This window comes from Neopsephotus bourkii, unplaced genomic scaffold, assembly GCF_033783945.1.
Source record: "Neopsephotus bourkii isolate Nb327-2 ecotype Australia unplaced genomic scaffold, CSIRO-AGI_Nbou_v1 NB_911, whole genome shotgun sequence".
NCBI classification, from domain to species: domain Eukaryota; kingdom Metazoa; phylum Chordata; class Aves; order Psittaciformes; family Psittacidae; genus Neopsephotus; species Neopsephotus bourkii.
In genome coordinates, this window is record NW_026901405.1 from 1,064,669 (window position 1) to 1,084,010 (window position 19,342).

The following is a 19,342-nucleotide window of genomic DNA, read 5'->3' on the forward strand; positions in this document are numbered from 1 at the left end:
CTGGTAACCCCTATTCTTTGCAGCGTTTTGTGTACCCAGCTGCAGTGTTTATTGTTGTTATCCTCATATCCTTTTCACAGTTTCACTGAGTTTTGACAGCATAGGATTTGAAGAAATACTTCAGAATTGTTTCAGAGCTGCAAATTACTGTCAAGATTTGCGTGGCCAAATTCTGCAGTGACATACACATTGTAACAGAGTGTTAGCAAAACAGCGAGATGTCCAAAATTGTTGCTAGCTAGCAAACCCACAGGTTAAAGGGAAAACAATTTATTGGAGTAAATACAAATTTGGTTGTTCCAGCATAAAAGATATCTGTATCCCTTCTCTTGGTTAAGACTAGAGAAGTGCAGCAAGAAGTTTTGACCTGGGATTAACTTTTGAGGAGCCATTTCTTCTGCTCCTTCAGGGAGCAGAACAACCTGGTTATGGGCTTGTTGCTTTTTTCCTGGTTCCCTTCCAAATCTTTTCAAAGGGAGGAGAGAAGGTTCAATGGAGAGAAAATGGATAAACAGGCTTGAGACATGGAAGTTCTGAGGCTTCGTAGCCTCTATATTGCTGCTTATTATCGAGGTGCCTGGCCAGATTTCCCCAGTCCTATCTGCTAGATGTCATGGGGAGTTATAGTCACATTGCATCTCTAACAGTGGACAGTCTAAATCCCGAGCAAGCATTTCAGCATTTGGCCTCTTTGTAGCAACTGCATCCTTTTTCTGATTAGAAATTGAAATTGGATGTATCAGCTTCCTAGGGAAACACTGAAAACAAGTATTTTTGATAAATAATAAATATTAGGAAAGCTGCATTACATAAGAAATGGGGATATAAATGCCAACCGTGTTTCTGGGGAGGAAAGAAATTGCATGTTAGCAATCTAAAACTAAACTGGATGAATTGGCATCTTCTGCCCATCCAACCGGTGTCCACTGGACACTCTATGTCCGCTGGGCACAGTAGTAATTGATCTCTTTTATCTCTTGTCAAGCTCATTCCCTCCAGTTCCTCTAAGATTGCACTGGAGATTCTAGCAAAACAATTATCTAAGTAATAATATGCTTGAATCCCAGTTATCTCTGCAAAGCATAGGCCAAATCCTGTGCATCCACACTGAGGCAGAATTTCCACTGAAGTCAAAATTAGAGGCTTTGTCACTTGCAGGGTTTTCTGCCAGGCAAAAATTCCTACTTACTTTCTTCCCCTGTGGTAACGATGAATAAACACATTTATGGATTGGTATAAAATTTGGACACAGAAAATTTCTTACAAAAAAGTAAGGCAGATATTTCTATTCTTATGAGCATTTTTTGGTGGAGGGAATATCTCATTTCAGCAATAATATTTCTTAAATAATAGCTAAATGAAGTATTTGAAGATTAAAATTCTCATTTTCATCAATATCAGAACAGCTGGATCCTTAGACTGACTTAAGACAAAATGAATGAATGTGGACATATTTCTGCCAAATTTGATATATAAAAGTGGGAAGGCAGGCTTTTAAAGATGGATGATACTCTTCATGTGAATTTAAGACACATTCTTAATCAACTGGTTTAATTTTATTTGAGTTAGGCAGAATGTGTCTGCTTAAAACTCTTTTACATTTTCTACTGGGTGTGCAATAGGTTTCAAAGCTTTTTGCAGTGTGGAACTTATCTGCCACATTGAGTTACACTCAGCTGTCCACGATTTCTTTTCTTCATCCAGAGTTGTTCCTAGTGGAACACTCTCCAGAATGACAGTAGTAGAGCTTCCATCCTTTCCCTCTGTTTGTAGTATCAGAACCTAATAGCAAATGTGTGAGGCTGTGAAGACATTTCATCACAGCAGGAGTGTTTCAGAAAGAATGTGAGGACACTTCAGCAGCATCCTGGCATCTTCCTGGTATGTAAACAGACAGTGTCAAGGAAATTTGGTTCTAACGTGACTCCTTATGTCTTGGTTGCAAATTCTGCTCATCGTTGGGTCAGTTCAGCACTCTTCTGATAGAAATTCTTGCTGAGCTGGGGCTAGAGAGAGCGAGAGAATCTGTTTCTGCTTTTTTCCATTAGGGAAAAAAAAGTGGTTTCTTCTCATCAGCAAACTGTTTTGATGAGAGCTAGAGGGGGAATTGAGCTATGAATTCATCTGGAGGGGGGAAGAGTGAGGGAGAAAGTTGGAGACTGCCATTCTGGCATGGATGAAGAGAAGCACTGACAGAAACTCGCTCCCCAAAAGGACAGTTTTTCCTGCTTAAGCAGGTTTGGTTATATGTCTTTTTGCATATAAATACTACAATGTATTGAGCAGAGGAACATGCAGTCAATCCTGTAAAAGCTTTAACAAATCAATGTGTCCATAGCTTCTCCTGTTTCCTTTTAATCTCTTCACACTTTCCTGTTTACTCTTATCCTTCCCCAGTATGTTGCCTTCTCTAATGTTTCCTTGTCTCTGTGTTTTCATTCTTTCTTTCCTGTTTCTCAGTAGCTGTGTTGTTTTGTGGCTGAAGCCCTGAATTTCACAGTCTGTCCTTACACAAGCAAAATGCCTGTTGAAGTCAGTTAGACAGGGTTTATCATCTCATGTTTTGGCCTTTGCTTTTTATGAGGTAGTTACGTTACATCCCTAGCAAATTGTTTTCATTCTGTGACATACACTTAAGTCATGTAAGGTCATTTATTTTACATTTACTTGTAGAATGAGTCTGCTTACTTCCAATCCCTCATTTGGAAGCCTGTTAGGAGTGTGCATGCTGCTATAACATGCAAATTCTAATGAGTAGGTGGAGAATAAGTATTCTTTTGTCTGATAGGTTAGTACTTTTATTTTACCCATTTAAACACAAAGATGGGCATCTGCTTGTCTAATGTTCAGTACGGTCTCAGTGTTCAGTGTCCAGGGGGGATAAAATGCTTAAACCAAAATAACTTAGGAGCTGAGGAGATAATTATGTATGAGAGGAAGTACTGGGAAGGGCAGGAAAGCAAATGAAAGCAGGCCAAGATAGATTCAAATGCTACAGAATAATAACTCCCCATTTACCCCTCCCTCCAACACACAGACGGTAACCCTCCATAACCTGCTTGAGTCAGTGAACATTTTGCTGCGTCTAAAATGTTGATGCAAGTGATCATTACTTCTACTGGATGTCTGAGTGTCTGAGCCCACCCTTGTTCTTTGGAGTCCCAACCAACACTGTTTTGTGTTGGGCAGAAAACAGGAGATGTTATGTCGTTGGAGAAGAAGGCTTTTATTTGTGTGTTAAGATTTTCTGGTTAAGGTTATTTCCCTCTGCAGTGAAATGGAACGTAGGGAGTTTTTACACAGAGTGAACTACGAGTGTCAGGTTGTTGTAAGAGGTAGTACAAACCAATGTACAGTTGCCCATAATGAGTTCTGTGCTCCATTTCTCCCTTTGCTGAATCAAAGTGTGATCATCTTCTCTATTAGAAAATCATGAAGTGAAGAATGTCTGTGTCTGAGGCAACGTTCTCAGCGTGGTATAAGAAATCCAAAGATCCTACTCTAAATGGCTGTTGAAATATAGTTGGTTATCTCTATAGGGCAAAGTGGCCTATCAATAAGAATAAGATCAAAACAACCCTCAGAACAACAAAACCCAAGCAGAAAGCAAAAACATTAATACAGGAAGACTAAGATGATGTTCAGAGTTCCGGGACCACAGTTCCTCTGGACCGTGGAAAGATGACTGACCATTTTTTTCCTGATTCCTCTGCAGAATGGTGCTACATAGCTATCAGTGTAAAGCTCTTCCAAACAGTTAAGAACAAAAGTACTGGTATATTTTGACTTGCAGCTCTAACCTGAGGGATTTTTCAGTTTCCATCTCTGATATGCTGTAAGTCTGTAGCAGAATGCTTACAGATGAAGGTGTACTTACCCTCTTTCTCTTAGCATCCACTGCTGGCAGGGGAAATTGGGCTTCTCAGTTAAACCAGTTTTTATCTGCCCCATTTTACCTGTTCTTCTCCATGTCAGATCCACTGCATTTTTGAAGGCTTTTGGTGCTTTAGGGACATAGAATAGCTACTACATGCCTTTGAGTTAACAAATTGTGAGTGTTTAAATCACATAGGAAAATGAGAAATTGTTTCTTCTCTGTTTGTCATGACTAGTAGCTTTACAGCCATCAAACTGGGCTTGGAATGACCAGTTGACCCTTACACTTTGCATGTTGATTGGTGACTACAAATAAGAAGTCCTTCCACCCCTGCCATGAGGTTATGAGACGTGGCTATGTAGTAATTAATGCAACTGTATCATTTTTTAACTGCTACAGAAATACAGTATCAGATGCTCAGATGGCATCAATTGGCTTAGCTCCACTGAAGGCAACAAAGCGCGATGCCAACTTACACCAGCTGAGGATCTGGCCCACAGTTGAAAGGAAAAAAGGGACAGGCTGCCAATATGGCAGGGAACATATTGAGATTTATGGTACTGACTTAATCAGTAAAAAGTTCTGCTTGAAGTGGTTGTCTCTCTGCACATTCACATTAGTCACTTGAGCTGAAGACATTTGAAGCTCTAGCACAACCCATGCGGGCATATTCCTGCTCTTGCACTACTCTCTTCCACATTCTGTGCTCTTAAATATCCAAGAGGATCCCACCTCACTCCCCTCTTCTAGTTGGTGATTCCTCTTCACAGGTCTACCAGAGGTTCAGAGCCACACATATATATGCATTTTAATGTAACTTTGCTTTGATGCCCTTGGTTTTTCCCTTTTACTTACATTCTGGTGTAATCATTATCTGGTGTAATCATACCTAAAAATGGGAAGGAATTTCACATGTTGCTGTTGTAACTTTTATCTAGCTGCCCTATTTGCACTGAAGTACTGTATTAATCTTTATGAGAATAAGAAAATCCAGGTTGCTGTCTTTGTATTCAAATGTGTACTTATTTCTTTATTAGGAGATAAGGTGACTGTAGCTATCTTAATGCTTGTAAATTTTTATCTGCTTGAAATGTGATTGAATAAGTTGATGGATAGAAATTCTTTTCTCTGTGTTACGAAGTTAGTGAATGAAATACTTATGAAACACAAAATAGCTGCAGATTCTTCACAACTGTTTTCTCCTGCATTAATATAACTATTGTGGTTTAAAATAAAATAATTTAAAACTTGCAAGCCGTTTCCAGTTCTGATATCTTGTTCTTGATTGTTAACAGTGTCTGAAGGAAGTAATCTTCTGGGCCTGGAAGTCTCCATGCTTGGTCCTATCTGTAACATTAAGAATTTTAGAAACTCCGTGATCCATTCTTGTAATTCAAAGTTGAGCAGATGGCTCTATTCTGCACTAAAATACCTGCCTTTAAAGATGTAACTTACTGATTAATGATTTGGAATTTGATGTACAATATGTACGTCCAGCCACTTTTTGATTAAACTCTATGAGTACATATTTAAGCAGGAAAACTTTCAGAAGTAGAAGTATTTGAATCTCTAAAGCCTGCAAAGAATGTTGAGTTTTAAACATGTAATGAATTTGCTCTTCTGTGCTCTAAAAGGATAGAAAAATAAACTAATCATGAAACCATCTCCAGATACAAAGGTCACCTGCAGTTTTACAGAAGTTTCAAAGGATGCTTTGAGTGGCACTCAGTCTCTTACCATGATGTGTTTTCCTGCACTTCAAAGTTAAGAGTGGGTCTTCTGTAGCATCTGTGTTATGTAGGTGCTGAACAGAATGTCAGAGAGGCAGGACACAATGTTAGTCTCTTTTTCTTTCACTTCCTAATTGTTGGAAAGAACACAGTGCTACTTCACTATTTTAGGACAAATATACCTTACTGAATATACCTGAGTCCATATCTTACTGAAGTCCATGAAAAGCTTTGTGTTTCAACCAACAGTTGCAAGTTTAAACTGAAAGCATGTAATACCTTCAAATCTGGTTGCTAGAGGTATGCTAATTGTTGTTGATTCACTTAAATAGTACAAAAAGACACTTGAGAATATTGCAAAGTACTTCTGAGAAAGGTATGACTTGTATTAAAGTATTGCAGCAAATGTTTAAAGTAATACTTACTCCTGTATTCTTGGTGGGTTTTTTAGATACTCCGGTGCACTTTACAAGTTTCCAAATGATAATATATATTTTAAAGAACCTTAGAGTGGCATCATTATCCCCATTTGATAGATGGGGAAACTGAAACAGAGCAGTTAAGTAACTTTCTCTGGGTTGTAGGATAATTCACTGCTAAACTAGGGATAGATTATTTTGTGGCATTGAGTGTTCCACTGCTTCTCTGCTTTAAAGAGTGCTGCAGTACCTTTATGATACAGTTTAAAGAAGAAACCCAACTCATAGTGTCATCTGTACATGTCTCTTGAAAAAGCCCTTCTGTAGCTGAACATCTTCATTCGCTATCCTGACCTTCCATGAAGTTTTAAGTTTTTACGCACTCATACCACGCAATAGAGAGGAGGACTGAATAACATCTTTGACTTGCCTGAGCTCACAGTCAAAAGCAGAGGGCAGAATCTGGCTAAGAAACACTGAGTTGAAATCCTTATAAATGTACTTCAGCGCTCCAAATACTGTTTCCTGTGTATTGGACCAGAACAGAAGGTTAGTAGGAGATGGATGTCCCTAGTTATAAATAATTGTGACAACAACTAGCAGTACAGTGCACTTGAAAGAACAGTTAAGTCTTGCTGCAAAATGCATCCTAACTACAAAAATGACAGCCTGCATGGTGCTGTGCATGGAGGGCAGCTTGTAGTGCTATTCAGGATAATAATATTAGCTTGTATCTGCTTAGAATATCCCAGAGTTTTTAAATATCTCAGAGAAAGTAGTCTGCTGTTTCTTATTCTGGTATTATTTAGGAGTGCAAGAAGACAGTTTATAAGAAATCTGAAGTCAGGTTGTAGCCCTTCTAGGACAGGATGTATAATTGATATTCTCTTAAAATTACCATAGCTTTTGCCTTACAGCAGAGTGTTGATGGTACACTTTGTGGTCTAGCTGGCACCAGTGGAGAGTGTGGTTAATTCAGTTTCTTATCTTACAGGAGCCACTGCAGAAAAGGGTACGTTCTTTGAGACTCCTCTAAGCTTTGCTGAGGGGCACACACTTGATGCACTTTGAAGGAAAGATTCAATTGACAGAGAAGGTAACTTCACCCTAAAGTTGTCACCAAATCAGTGTGTCTTGGCCTGTTCCACAATGTCTAGGATCCCTACCCAGAGTTTAAAAAGAGGTTTTTTTAATCACTGTTGTCTTTGAACTCCATTGCACACTGTATATTTCTGTTATTGAGCAGCCTAAGAAATGTTTTTGCCTGCCACTTAGTCACTGGCAACTGTGGAGACAAATCTGAGCTGCATTTACCTTAGAGTTCTTCCTAAACGTTCTTCCCATTCTCATGCCAGTGTTAGCCTTAAGGGTGACATTCTCTAGCAGAAGAAAAGTCACAGTCTCTCCTACCAGTGGAGGCTGTATTACTGCTTCTGGTGATAAGTAGCGTTATGTGTATATATTGCTAGGGTTACTTGTCACCTTTGGTCCTCCCTGATGAATAGATCTACTTGTTGAACAATGGAATGAATAGGCAGTGTCTTTTGAGATCTTAATTCTCTTTTAAATCAGGTAAGTTTCTGTTGCCACCATCTCTTTACCAGAGGGTCATGTTTATTTGCCAAGTAATGGAACGCACTGGGTATTGTCAGTATGATTCCTGTACTGTGTTGTCAATAGGCACTTCACATTTTCTCATCTGTAGACCTGCAGGTGCATTAAGGGGAATCAAAAGCTTGCCCCTATCTGTCAGCTGCAGATCCTGTATCATCTCAGGCACAGAGAGGGAAGGATGTACCCTGCACTTAACACAGAGAAACATGAAGTAACGGGTGTTACTGTGTCAAGATCTTGGAACCAGTCACACCAATAAAGCTGAAGTGGTAGCCAGTAAAATGGCTTCTTGGAGCTTCATTACTGTGTATGCTTTCTGAAGTCTGTGCAGAAAAATAGGTAAGAAGCTTTATTGCTGTTGACATTTTTTGCTGGTCTATCAACTCAAGAAGAAAGTAGCTTAAAAAAAAAAAAAGCTGAGAAATGAGCCTGTGTTAAACATTTCTGTAGAATTTATGGCCTTTTACTCTCCAGCCTCTTGCCTTTAATAGAATTGTCCACTGCTTTTCTGATGGGAAGTAAATTTAAGTCCTAGTTCATGAATATTAGTCTTTTAGTTGAGCGCCTCATACTCTTTCTTAGTGCTGAGGCGAATCTATGACAGCAGATAACCAAAACTCAACCATGTTGGCCTTTTTCTGCTGGGGGATTTTTAGCAATGCAGAACGATTAGTTGGGTTATTTAATGCCCTTTCCACTGCAGCCCTGACAACATGCAGGACACTGCGTTTCGCTGGTGAAGCTCTAGTGGTTTGGGATGCTGTATCCCTCACTACTAGGAGATTCTGGGTCAATAGATCTAACTGATCAAATTGTAAGGTAAGGGAGCACATGAAAGCTTGTTAGACAGAGATGACATTTCTGGGTTGTATTTGTACGGGTGTCATTGGACCATCAAATGACAAAAGCATTATAATGAGGAATTCCAATTCAGGTTTAGATGAGAACATCAAACCACTTAATGCTAGATAAGGCAGCTCTAGACTTCAGAATATTCAGCTAATGCCTAACCCATGGCAATACTATCTTAAATAATTACATGCTACCACCAGCTCTCTCAAGGATCATTTTAGGAAGAGAGCAGTTGCTTTGCCCAGGGAAATTTAGATTAGATGCAAAATTGGATTTTTCATAAGGCCTTGTTTTTACCTAGCTACGAATGTTTCCTTAGCACAAGTGAAAACTTTACACATTTTAGCTCAAACTGTACTCTACTAAGCCTCCCACATTTATACCCATCTTCTTGGCAGTCATCCCAAAATATGTTTGGGTTGAGGCATTACACATTACATTTGGTGAAGCTTTAGCATTCCCTGTTGCTCACATCAATCCTTATTTCTGTTTGCTCTTGTAATTTACAGTTAATGAAAATTCTAAGTTTACCTTTGTTTTTGTTGGCGTCTATACAAGAGAACCCTTTACCCTTTTCAGCCTCTCATCCAAATGGAAAGCTGAATCCAAAAAGGAAGGTAAAACCTATCTGAGCAGTTTCATTTCTGACAGAAGCCCTTAGCACGTGTGTCAGCATTGTAGTATTTCTGACCAAACATCCCAAGTGCCTTGCTCAGGCTTGACTTGTGAGCAGGCTTTTAAGTAGCAGGTAGACACCAGACTGGTAGTTGTTCATAACATCAGAGTGCCAGATCTTCATGCCATCTGGTTAATGGCCTTAACCAGTTCCTGCTCCCTTCCAATTCAGGCAAGATTCTGCCTGAAATTAACAGGAATTTGCCTGATTATCAACATGGGAACATGGCTAATAAGAAGCTTGCACTGATGACCTTAACACAGTGTAGGCAATATTGACAAAACAAACAACTCTGGGGTTAGTGCAATCTTTTCTAATGAGCCTGTTAAAAATTGTCTTACAGTTCTTCAGTTCAGGGTATACTTTTTCTGTCTACCTTCAGTATCACCTATGCACTGAGCTGTGTGTATAAAAGATTATAGCGTTAAGCAATGGGCTGTAAACAGATGGTACATATATAATTTTTGTTCATACACGCAATCAGATAATTGTGTGATTTATATTATGCTTGTTAAGACACTTATTAGACACTTTTGAGCATTAAAAATGCCTATAAAGCTATCGTGTAAGCTTTAACATGCACCCCTTTGATTTATTTTTGGTGCTCATTACGTGTTCTGAATCATCGTGTGTTCAGAAACAGCATCTCTTACCTCAACGAAATATTTTGCAGGTGAGAAATACTGACAATTTTAGACAAAATGTGTAATGCAGAATTAGAGTACAGTTGCATCTTTCTGCAAAGAAGTGTTTCCACAAAGGCAAGCCTGACCAAGCCTCCCTGCATCTGCTTATAGTGCTACGTGCAAGCTGTTTTTCTCATGTCATCACAGTGTCACCTTATCGGTAGGAACTCTGATTGTGTTTGGAAAGTTCATTTCCTGCTCTCTGGTTCTTCTGGTGTTGCCGTTGCAAAGGCTGTGCAGCCTGACGTGCTGGAGGACAAGGCATAGGAGAAAAGCACTGTTTGCACCTCTTTAAAATCTCCAGTGCTTTGTGTGGTTCCTGGGCAACAGGCAGGAATCCTGAAAGCTAGGCTGCACTTGCTCAATTGTTGCTGGCAGCTGTGACTTGGAGAGAGCACATAGCAGCTCCTTAGCAGGTTACTTGTGTTACATGACATGTACTGAGCATGGTAAGCATTGAGCTGAGCTCTCTACTGCCTACAGTCGAGGCTGGGTTGCCTGGGGTTGGAGACTTGGCTGTGGAAAGCATTATAGAGATGTAAGGTGAGTTCCTTGTTGGTACAGGGGCAGGGAGGTGAGGCAAATAGATGTGAATCAGTGTTTTCTCGTTAGGAAAGGGGAACAGTAGCATAGGTTCTCTGCACCAAAGAATGCTGTTTTCCTGTAGCAACAATATGCTCTTTCAGAGTGTATTTGCAATGATGCAACATACAAATGCAGGGTATAACATGGATTTGTGTGTGTACGTGTACATGCACACGTGATACGTGCACTGCAGTGTGCAAATATATGATGACTTTGTGGGATAATTTTAAATTTTATTATGAGCTTTGATTTCTGGGTCTTGTTTACTTTGAGGGATCAGAATTAAATCAATCTTTGCAACCTTGATCTTGGCCTATTTAGGCAGCATCCAAGCAGCAGATGCAGTCACATTGCAAGTCTGACAGGCAAATCAGACCGTTTCACCTTCATATCTACTCAGTTTGTGCCTCTTGGCACAGATTGAGCATCTCTTTGCTTTTGTAAAAGGGAGTTAGTATGTTATACGTCCGTTTAAACAAACTGCAAAGCTGCAGCATTGTTATGATCTGTTGAAATCTTCACCATGAGACAGCAACAGATCTGCCATTGTCTTGAGATCTGTTTACGCTCTGCTTTACACTGGTTTAGTCCAGGAGGAGTGATCTCTACACCCGTCTTTTCCTTATATTTGTATCAGAGATTCTGCAGCACCAGAAAATCTTCATGACACATACGACACAAATATTGACAGTAGAAGTCATTAACCCAAGATGAAGAAAAAGCAGAAGGAAATTTGCCTGCTATACTCATGAAAGAAAAGTCCATCAAGGGCTGTTTAACACAAAGATGTTAATATAACCACTTGCTCAGAAAACCCCTAGCCAGTGGTTGCCAGCAGCTGGAAAGAGTTAATGGAGGGCAGCAAGACTACTCATTTGCCCTCCTCACAGATTCAGTAACTGCCTGTCCTGGCTAGTGTCATGCTGTTGGGCCTGTCTGAATGGTCTGCAATGGGATGTGATGTGGACCAGGTAGATAGATTTTTAGTTGAACCACGCTCCAGATACGTGCTCCTATGTTTATCTATTGTTGTTGACTTTTTTAAGCTGAATAAAAGACACCACAAGTTGTCAGGTACTGAGGTTAAATGTGATAAAATTAATAGAAACCAGAGTATGACATAACTCTGTATATTCAGCATGGGACCCTTCATTCATTTTGTGGTCTAGACCAGAGCTTTTGTTTCCTTATGTAGAAAATGGGAATAACTGGTATTTGTATCTCATATTACTATATAAAGGCAGTATATTATAAACTTTCTTTTCATGGACCTATGTTTATCTGTTGTCACTTCATTTTCAGTCTTAAACTGGGATTATACTCTGTCTCACCCTGGAGGGCCTTTTGAATTCATCATCTGACATTAGTGTGTCTATCAAACAAGAGAAAGAATAAACTGAGCTAGGTACGCCAGTCTGTGTGCTTTTTTTTCTTTTGCTCTGTTTTGTCATGCAGGCTGGAAACTGCGTGACAGAACTTGCAAGTTGAGGTCACTTTAAAATATCTCAGTTTTTATTTAAGAAAACTATACCTAGGGTATTATTCTTCAGGAAAGTACTCATGATCTTTTTGGTTGGCCTTGTTTAGCTGTGTTCTTAATACCATCTCCTCACTGGAGTGGGAGAATTGCAAGTTTCTTCCTCCTCTACAGGTACAGTGAACACAGAAATTTGGCAAATTCCACTTAATCCTGCCCCACTGTTTTTAAAATTCACAGAAATGAGATTGGTAGGACGTACTCTGATAGTTTAGAACATCTTGTTAGCTTGTAATAACAACTGTGCTGCACAGCACACACATAAGCCATGGGTTGGATGTTTATGAAATACATGATAATAGGTGTTGCATTTTCTTATGTACTGATTCATTTAATGTAGACTGTATAGCACCAAAAAAACAGCCACTTACAAATAAAGCTCAATAGAAAAATGGCATTCAGATATTAAGGGTATGACATCAACTCTCACAACCACGGACAATAAAACAGAAAGGCTCGTTCTGGTTATATATCATACTGTTGTTTCAACTGTTTCAGCTCATGTGGTATCAAAGACAGACCCCACTAAGAGGATTATGTGAGTAGCTACATGCAGGTACAGTAAGATGAATACAGTAGCATGAATTTTTAGTAGAGATGTGTTTGACAAGCATCTCTCTTTAATTTCTGACATGGGACCACTGTGGTTTAATTCATTCTGTAAATTACTCCTACGTTTTTAACATCCCCAGGTGCTGACAGTCTTCAAAATAAAACATCCCCTGTCTCAGAATGGCATACTTTGTTGCTATAGAGTGTAACTGCATTCATATGCCATGCCCAAGCTTGCACCATTTCACCATGAATGCAGTTGTGAAGGAATATACGCTTCTGTGGGAGCCTTGTTATTCAAGAACAGCATGGATCATTCAGAAATACCAGCCTGTCTCCATTCTAATAGGCTCGCCGGTCAGAATCCAGGCCTACCAGATGCACCTTTGAACAAGATAGTGTGACAACATTCAACTCTGAGACAGTGCATTATCAGCTGAAGAACCTGAAGAGTTTTAGTGACGTTAACTTGGGTCACATTCAAACACCATTTTAGAGGGAGGAGAGGAAAGAAAATAAGTGCATCTGTGGGGATGTGAGCAGGGGCAGAGCCTCTTTTTTTTTGTGAAGGGGGGAACAGGGCTTGTTTTCCACACTGCATCTTCCACTTGTATGGACAGTGGAATGTAAAGACACTTCAGAGGCTATGTTCCTTCTACTTTATAGTTCCACCATTGCAGAAGGTAGTAAGTGACATCTGTTGTCATACTTGTGGTTCTTAAGATTACTTAAAGCCTAGGAAGAGTCCACCTTAGCAGTGGATACAGTGCTAGCCATCTTTAACTTTTACCTTTTAGAATGGTTTGTTAGAACATGTCAAATGAAGGAAGAGAAAAAGAGAGGCCAAAGAGGTATGTAAAATTATTTAATAATGCTGAACTGATAGATGATATAAAACTAAAATGTCAGCTAAAAGCTGAACTTTCCTTCTGAATTGCACAGTCCTCACTTGTGTACTTCCCAAGTAGCCGTCCCGTTTCACCACTGAACTTCCTTGTCAGTATTCCAGAGCATGTGCAGCGCTAGATAGGATTGCTGCTCCGCGCTTCGTTGGTGTAAGTTAGAAGTTGTCTATTCGGGCTGGTGACTGCTGGTTGTGTCTTCAGATAGGGCATCAAAGAACCAACAATGCCTTGAGGGAGAGCGTAACCCAAAGATGCTTCTGGGCCCTGAAATTTCTGTTACAAGAATGATACAGTGATAAAATCTGGTCTGAATTTACCAGCAGTTGCTGTGTTCCTGTTCTCCTGCACATTTGTGTTCTGTTACTGACCTGCAAAGAAACTTCACAGTGAAAAGTTCTGCTAAGAAACCAGACCCTTAGAAAATGGGTTCACATGGGGTAGTTTTCTGCTTCAGTAATCACCCACCCTCCCTACTTGTGGCTTCAGCTCACTTCTTTTTAATCCAAATTCCTTTTGGTATCAGCTCAGCTAAATTCACAGATGTCCCAGATGTCTTGGTTAATGTAAGTGGGCCCAGGTGGGGACAGTTAGAGCTTTGGACCACTCAGGTGCTGTGGGCAAAAAGGCCTCCCACATTTGAGAACCAAAATGGAGAAGTTGGTGGTATGTAGGATTGTGATGCTCTTGTGGTAAGTTTTCTTTCTTTGATTTTGGCTTGGATTGTTGTGTTACATGTGCTTCGTATATGGGTTTTCGTATGTTAGAGGTGGTGTGTGAGGGAGGGGATTTACGTTAATGCAAAAGCTTCCATTCAGAGAAAGAGAGTTTTCTGGTTATCCAGCCTTGCAGTTTTTGTTGATCCTGAAATAGCAATGTATTCCTTGATGTATTAGGATGCACCAGGTTCACCTACCAGCTACAGATGTGTGGATTAGCCACCAATTGAAGAAGTACTTACAAGGCAGAGTGCAGGATTGTGTCATGTTTCTGCTATGCTGTAGCTCTAAAATGAAAGCTATGATAATACTAACAAGGTGCATGAAGGGGGAATCTATTTTAACGGGAATTTTTCATGGAAGCGTTTAAAGCGAACTTGGAAATCTTTGAAGGTGTAGGTTTTGTGTAGGGGGTGGCAGAATATTATGCTCTTCTAACAAGCACCTATCGTTTCATCACTGTTTACTCTGCTCCTTGATCATCCTTCTCCATTTCTGTGCTACCTTCATGTCTGTAACTGTCACCGAAGACTTCCACTTGCTCCCTTACATCTGACAAAGATTCTAAACAGGGCAGATTCTGGTTGTTGACTTTGAGAGTAGATTTTACCCCAATTTACATAGATAAGATTTGGCGGGCTATCCTGTCCCAGGAGTCTGTTCAGTGAAAAACATGCCATTCTCTGTGCCTCCTATCGTTTGGTTTGCCAGCAACCTGGCAAGCAAAACTCTTTTCAAGTCCTGACCTGGCTGATGGCTATTTGATGGCATAGAAGAAGAGGAAATAAATAGCAGTTACTGTAGTCCAAAAAGTGTTAATTGGGTAAGGGTTTAGTCTAACATCCTGCAGTTCACTATCACCTTCAAGAATCCTATTGAACCGCACTTCCAACCACCACACCTTTTCTGTACCTATGAGGTAAAGGCTACAAACTTCATTTTTATTTGTAGGGGAAGGGTTTTTCTCAAACCTGGAAGTAACCCCGTTAGAAGGTACAGGTTAAAGGAATAGGTCAGCTAATGCGTGCTGTGTTCCTGTAGTCACAAGATGATCTATCTTTCCCTTCAGAGCAACGTGGCTGCAGCATTGTTGTGTGTAACCATGCTGATGCTAAAACAAGTACGAATTGTGTACATCTTGCACATCAGTTTCACTGCCTTGAAAAATGAAGAGGGTTTTTTTTTTTCCTTTTCCCCCTTCCTTTGAAGTTTTAAATCAGAACTTGCTGCTGACCCACTTTTGCTAACAGTTCTCTTAACTAACCCCTGTACTCGCTGAGACTTTTTTTTTCCCTTCCCTTCCACCCACTGTCTGTCTAGCCTGGTTTAAAATTTTTATATATATACTTTTAAAAAATTGATTAGTTGGAGAGCTGCCCGTTCTTCTGCGCTGTATAATAAGGATTTAAAAACTGCACACTGAATTCTGTATAGTGTAATTAAAACTGACCCAGATTTGGACCTGAGAACACCAGGACTTAGCCAAACTTGCCATGAGCTGAGTTCTGATGGCAGATGGGAGCTAATGAGGACACGCTACTCTCCAGAATTTCCCAGCTGCTTGGCCCCTTTTTGTACAAACAAGGTTTGGAGTGAAGTCCCAATCCCAAGAGCATGTTCAAGCAAATGTACTGCACCCAGTGTTTTGGGAAACAAGGCAGTGCTGTCAGGCTGCTTCAGGAAATTTTTGAGGCATTATTTCCAAAGGGCTTTTACTGTGCATCCCAGTGTCATGCATATCCTGTCTCCCATCTTCCATCTTATCCGAGGCTGAGCGTGCTCATGTGCTTCAGACCCTGTCTGAATATTCTCCCCTGGTTTCAGTTGGGAGATTTCCACCTTAATTTAATGGAGCATTACAGCCCCAAAGTACTGGATCTCTGTTGGACCTGTGGTTCCCTTCGGTGGATTTGATGTCCTGGGACTATTCAGGCAGATGTAACTGAATCGGTTTGAAGCAGCTGTAGCTGGCATGTGGTCTCTCAGATTGCAAGCACCTGCTTGGTTGGTTGTGGGGTTTTTTGTTTGTAACTCACTAGAATGAAAATAGTGCCAAAACCAGCACTTAGTCTTGGAGCTGATAAAGCACTCCAGATCCTATATCCCTTTCCCCTTCTGGCCTTGCCACCTCATTACTGGTGACTGCAATAACGTTGGTAGTGAGCAGAAACAGGTTTATGCTTCTCCTCCAACTGCCTCCCTCCCTTTCAAACCAGTGCACTGCCAACACTGACTCTCGTCCTCATAAGCAGTAAGACTTAATCGTGCTCAGGTGTGCAGAGCGTCTGTGCTCTCCTTAGAAAATTGGGCAGCCCATGGTTTTCTGTATCTGATGCATGCACCAAATTTATCTATTGCTCTAACTGCCATGCCAGCAGTTAGACTGAGTTACTGTTCATGTCTAACAAATGATTAAGCAGTGCTGGGATGTTCCATTCAATACCTTTCCTCTGTGTAGTGCGCTTATGTTTTGGGTGCTGTTCCTACTACAGTCTTAAGGTTTAATGGGGTGAGAGTTCAGAAGGGACTGTGAGTCACTTGGTTGCCTCCCTGTATTGTGTGATTTATTGAAATCAAAGTTCAAACTAAACACGGTGGTGCACTTGGCCAAATACAGTAACAGCACACACTGGTGTGGATTTCAATGGGATATTACAAGATGGCATATCGGAACATTAATAATACCCCTTCACTGACTTCCCCTTACTTTGTGCCTTCCTTTTTTTTTCCCCATCCCAGCCTCAGAGACAAGGATTCTTAATCCTAGCCATTCCCATCTTCAACTTTAGCCCCACACCTCACTTCTTGCTCTTTTTTGTCTTGAGACTGTAATTCTGCTTCATGGACCACATTTTTTGGCATCTTTCAAGACCAAGACGCTCCACTGTGGGATCCTGGTAGTGAGGAAGAGTGCGTTTCTTGACACAAGAGTAATTATGATGTTTTTTTATTCTTTTGACTTTAAATATTTAGGTAGGCTTCCGTATTTCAGGACTTCCTGGATCAGCCTGTTCCGGTGCCTTTTTTCTTTCCCCCCCTTTTTTTTTTTTTGGAGCTATTCTCTCTTTCCCCTCATTTGTTGTGTGTTACCACGTTTTCCCAGGGACAAGAGGGCCTTGTCCTCGGCTTCTGTTACAGGCACTTAGTTGCTTCCTGCAAAAGCTTTAAAAATTGTTGTTGTAGGCAATTAAATGACAGCTCCACAAAGTGTTCCAGGTGATTCTGAAGGTGGTTTTTTTCTCTCCTATTAACCTATATCTCTTATTTATATTGGCTATAAAAAAGTTATGTGATTTGACTGTAGATATTTGTGATGTAGGCAAAGTCTCTTCTCCTGTGGAATATTGCATCGCTTCAGCCAACGTGCCAGTCTGCTGCTCTCTGGGTTTTGTTGAGCTCAGGCATTTGAAGGGTGGTGTTGAAGGCAGCTTCTCCAGGGTCCAAAATACACTTCCGATTCAGCGGGAGTGAAATGCCAGCTGAAATACATAGAATGAATTGTTTGTGCTTTTTCAAGGAGAGCAGTGTAGAGATGCTTCCCTCTATTTTTTTTACAGTGCAGAACACTACTGATTTTACATTTAAGTTGCACTAGGTGTACTTAGGTGCAGGTAATAGAAGGTAGTTTATCTGGGTGTCTGTGAAAGTGATACAGCTAAATGTTTTTATAGTTGTCTAATGGAAAGTTAAAAAAACCCCTGGAATTCCAATCAAGCCAGAATTGTTTTTACTAATCCAGTAAGGGTGATGTCACCACTTGATTTTTCTCTTGTCCTGTTGTGATTTGTAGTGTTTTGTTTGTTTGTAGGCTTGTTTTGTTTTTCTTTCCACCCATGCTCCTGCTTTCTTACTCCATTCTGGTAGTCTCACAAAACATCTACAGATGAAAACACCCATTTGTAATGAGAGCATTTGCAGCTCTTTGTAGTCTGGAAGTGCTGCACGTACAGATATCATCTGCTGAATAAAATGTCAGCCACCAATTATAAGAGGGAAGTTACTAAGGCTTAAATTAAGAAATAGCTAAGGACTGTGGCTTTCAATTTTTAGGGATATTGTGGTAAAGTGATCTCACTATAGAGCAGCAACAGTTGCTGTGAATTAAATAATGGTGAATAAATATGGAATATTTTTCACATGTTTTGGGTACCCAGGATTCATGTTGAGATCAGTGGGAATATGGAAGGCAAACTGTTCTTGAGACCACGGTGACTATGGCACCCGTCGGTATTTAAATACGCAGCAGTAGCAAATCGGAAAGTGTTGTTTGTATGCAAAAATACTTGTTATTGGTGGTGGTGGGGAACAAGCAAAGAGTAAGTATTCAAGTATCTATCTTAGGATTTCTTGGTGCCATTTGTAGCCAGCCAGAACAAGAAAGCATCTGCCACTCTTATGGTTGTCTTGAAAATAAATATAGTTTTGGGTCAGCAGTGACTGCTAGCTGACATCTTTTATTCCTAGAATGCTTTTTTTTTATTCCTTGTACTAAAGCCTGCTTTAGAAATGTAGGAGCTAAATGATTGTGAGCTCTACACTAAGTGTAAGAGATCGTAGAAAACCAACAGGGTTTGTGTTCTGAAGAAGTCAGCGTGGCATAGGTGAAAAATATATAGGTGTTTTTGTCAGGCTGCCTACATCCTAACTATAGGAGTTGTGAATCAAGTAGTGTTTATAGTGCTGAACCCTTCTTTTTATATATTTAATTTTAGGCTATCAGTTTAAAGACTCTTTATATCTTTTACTTGGATACAGTTAACTGATTAGTTTTATGTGAAGCATGCTAGCTTTTTGCACACATTGAGTACAGCACTTTCCAAACTAAGATATATTAGTGACTGGCACAGGAGGGTGACAGAAAGGACAACAAAGGAAGTTAATAAATTGATAATGAAGTGGGATTATAGAGGATTGAGCATGGATATTAGAGCCATTTCAGACTACTTTTAAATCACTGCCACTCTGCTCTGATCCTGTCTAGTGGCTTTCTAGTGGCACCACCCTGAAATATATTTTTGGGTGTTTGGAAAAAGACCACTTGACTTGTTGCTTATTGACAAGCATGACGGCATCCTTGACAGAAGCCAAGAGGTTAAATGAAAGATAGAGACAAGATTCTTCCATTTGCCATGCAGCTGGTCTCTCTAGATGAGCCTTTAAATAAGTTGACAAAAATATTTGGAAAACTTGCAG

At 40.2% G+C, this 19,342-nt stretch overlaps 1 protein-coding gene across 12 annotated transcripts in view; it reads left to right on the forward strand.

The window, feature by feature from the left end:
• Nucleotides 1-19,342, forward strand: part of ZBTB20 (zinc finger and BTB domain containing 20) — a 481,633-nt gene that overhangs the window by 98,911 nt on the left and 363,380 nt on the right. The window contains exon 1 of one of the 12 annotated variants that reach the window (XM_061357693.1): nt 13,990-14,122. The exons of the other annotated variants lie outside the window; for them this stretch is intronic. The gene's annotated coding sequence lies outside the window, so the exon portion shown is untranslated. Of the gene's footprint in view, nt 1-13,989; nt 14,123-19,342 lie in introns of those variants that run through there. 12 annotated transcript variants of the gene reach the window in all.